This window comes from Gossypium arboreum, chromosome 8 (genome assembly GCF_025698485.1).
Source record: "Gossypium arboreum isolate Shixiya-1 chromosome 8, ASM2569848v2, whole genome shotgun sequence".
In the NCBI taxonomy this organism is placed as follows: domain Eukaryota; kingdom Viridiplantae; phylum Streptophyta; class Magnoliopsida; order Malvales; family Malvaceae; genus Gossypium; species Gossypium arboreum.
In genome coordinates this window covers 94,344,855-94,347,934 of record NC_069077.1, presented here as the reverse complement: position 1 = coordinate 94,347,934, position 3,080 = coordinate 94,344,855, and the positions used below count along the sequence as shown (strand labels likewise).

The 3,080-nt window shown below is 40.6% G+C and overlaps 1 non-coding gene across 1 annotated transcript; it reads left to right on the top strand.

Annotated features, from left to right (window-relative positions):
* The first annotated feature begins 2,544 nt into the window (after positions 1-2,544).
* On the top strand, positions 2,545-2,651 carry LOC128279615 (small nucleolar RNA R71). The gene has a single exon (XR_008269814.1). It is a non-coding gene; the product is annotated as a small nucleolar RNA R71 (small nucleolar RNA).
* Positions 2,652-3,080: the final 429 nt, after the last annotated feature.

The window sequence follows — 3,080 nt, the reverse complement described above, 5'->3', positions numbered from 1 at the left end:
GTGAGCCTGTGTTTTTCGAATTTTGCTATTTAGGTCGTGCCTGGCTACTTTCCCACGCGCGTGTCTCTTGGGCATGTGTGGCACACGGCCTTGTCACACGGTCGTGCCTAGCTTTGTTTGCTTCTCCCGTGCCCGTGTGTTAGGGTACCACACTCGTGTATTGTTGTCCACGGCTTAACGGTACGGGCGTGTCTCACGCCCGTGTCAAAGAAATAGAATCGAGCCTTGCCCTTGGCACAACCGTGTTTTTCTAATCCCACGCCCATGTTCACCTATCAAGTTCACCCACGGCCATGTCGCACGGCCATGGGGATTTATCGCATCCCGTGTTTTGGGCAAATCATGTCTTGCTTCCACACGGCCGTATCGCACGGCCATATCTCTTCCCCTGTTTGGCCACGGCTTTAGGCACGCCCTTGTGCCTGGCCATATGTGCTGAAAAACTTTGCAATTCAAAGATAAAGTTAATGATTCTAAGTGTTAGAAATTAAAAATAAAGAAATCAAAATATGTTGGTGCTCGGGTTACCTCCCGAGAAGCACTTATTTATAGTCTAAGCTCGACTTACCTCTCTAGTGAATGGTCAGGGTGGTTCGAGGAGTTTATACTCCTCATTCCTGCTATCAATCTCATCAAAATAGGGTTTTAATCATGTGTTGTTTACCTTAAAAGTGCCGAACTTGGTGTGACTTACCTCCACCGTACCGAATGGAAAAATACTGAGTACCATAAGAGGGATTTCCTCATTCGGTGTGGTAGTGACAATGTGAGGATCTACGGTATCTAGTAAGACTTTATCGCCAACCTTAAGTTGATTTGGAGAGGTATCGGCCTTGTTTTGGTGTAGTTTCAGTTTATCATGTGTTCTCAGTTTTTGTGCTCGCCATTTGTCTAGCTCCTCTATCTGTAGCCTTCATTCTTCATGAATGTGTCCTCTATCATTTCTGGAACATGGCTCGTGAACTTTTTTGAAGCTCAATCTCTGTAAAGTCATATTGTTAGTTTTAGTAGATTGGTGTGGACTATTACCTTCAATGTTCGATGTGATACCAGAATTACGAGCTTGAAGGGTGATTGTGTCGTCTCCTACGCAAAGCTTGAACTGACCTGTGCCAACATCAATAATTGTTTTAGCAGTTGCTAAAAAGGGCCTTCCTAAAATCAAAGGGGTGTTATTATCCTCCTCTATGTCTAGAACAATGAAATCAACAGGGAATATGAACTTATCTACTTTCACGAGTACATCTTTAATAATACCCCTAGGGAATCTTATAGTTTTATCTACCAATTGAATGCTCACCCTAGTTTGTTTAGGTTTCCCAAGACCAAGTTACTTAAACATTTTGTAAGGCATGACGTTAATACTAGCCCCTAAATCAGCTAATGCATGACTTATATCTAAACTACAAATTAAGCAAGGAATTGTAACACTCCCTGGATCTTTCAATTTGTGGGGTAGCTTATTCTATAGAATAGCTGAGCAGACTGCGTTTAGCTCCACATGCGACGCTTCATCCAACTTCCACTTATTTACTAAAAGCTCTTTTAAAAATTTCATTGAATTTGGCATCTGCGACAAAGCTTCAATAAACGGTAAGTTAATATGTAATTTTTTTAAAAGTTTGAGAAATTTACTGAATTGTTCGTCTGAACGGTCTTTCCTTGTCGCGTTAGGGTATGGGACACGAGGTCTATATTCTTCATTCACCATTTTGTTATGACTTACCTCACTTTTACCTTTGGTCACCACAGTTTCTTGCATCAATTCTGGCTCAGGTTCAATGAATCCTTCCTTATCTTGAGTACTAATTGCGTTGAGGTGTTCCCTTGGGTTAGGTTCAGTGTTACTTGGTAAGCTACCTTGTGGTCGTTGAGATTAGTTTAGATAGCTGGCCTATCTGAGTTTCGAGTCCTTGGATCGATGCTTGTTGATTTTTAAGTGCTGTCTCGGTATTTTGGAAACGGGTTTCTGACATTGATATGAGTTTTGAGAGCATCTCCTCAAGGTTCGGTTTCTTCTCTTGTTGATAAGGTGGCTATTGAAAACCCTAAGGATTTTGTGGCTTTTGATTCCCTTGACCAACCCAGTAGAAATTTGGGTAGTTCTTCCAACCTACATTATAAGTATTACTGTATGGGTTATTTTGAGATCAAAAGTTGTTGTTACCCATATAGTTGACTTGTTCCTTTTCGGTTGTAGGATTGAAGGATTGATATTCTGTATGTACACCTCCTCCACTTGAGTCACACCTCATTACTGGATGTACCTGCGTAGAACCAAGTAAACCATCAATCTTTTTATTGAGAAGTTCTACTTGATTTGACAGCATAGTAATTGAGTCGACGTTATAAATGCTGGCTGTTTTTGTTGGCTTAGTCCTCATGACTTGCCACTGATAGTTATTCAGTGACATTTCTTCAATAAATTCATAAGCCTCTTTAGGTGTTTTGTTGTTGATGGTTCCGCCAGCAGCTACGTCAACCATTTGTCGAGTCAAGGGATTCAAACCATTGTGGAATGTTTGTACTTGAAGCCAAAGCAGTAACCCATGGTGAGGACACCTTCTCAGTAAGTCCTTGTATCTCTCCCATGCATCGTAAAGTATTTCTAAATCCATCTACACAAAAGAAGAGATATCATTACATAATTTATCCGTTTTAGCCGGCGGAAAGTATTTTAGTAAAAATTTTTCGGTCATTTGTTCCCAAATAGTGATAGACCCTCATGGTAACGAGTTCAACCACTGTTTAGCTTTGTTTCTCAGTGAAAAAGGGAACAACCGAAGGCGAATGGCATCATCATAAACACCATCAATTTTAAAAGTGTCGCAAAACTCTAGAAAATTCGCCAAGTGAGTGTTGGGATCCTCATTCTGCAAACCATCAAACTAAACAAACTGCTGTATCATCTGAATTAGGTTTCAGTTCGAAATTATTTGTAGCAATAATAGGTCTAACTATACTAGATTCAGTTGCTGTTAAAGAACGTTTAGCATACTTATACATAGTACGCGGAGCAGGATTTTGATTAGCCGCAATTGCAGGAGGTAGCTGATAGCCTTGGTTTTCAACCATCTCGT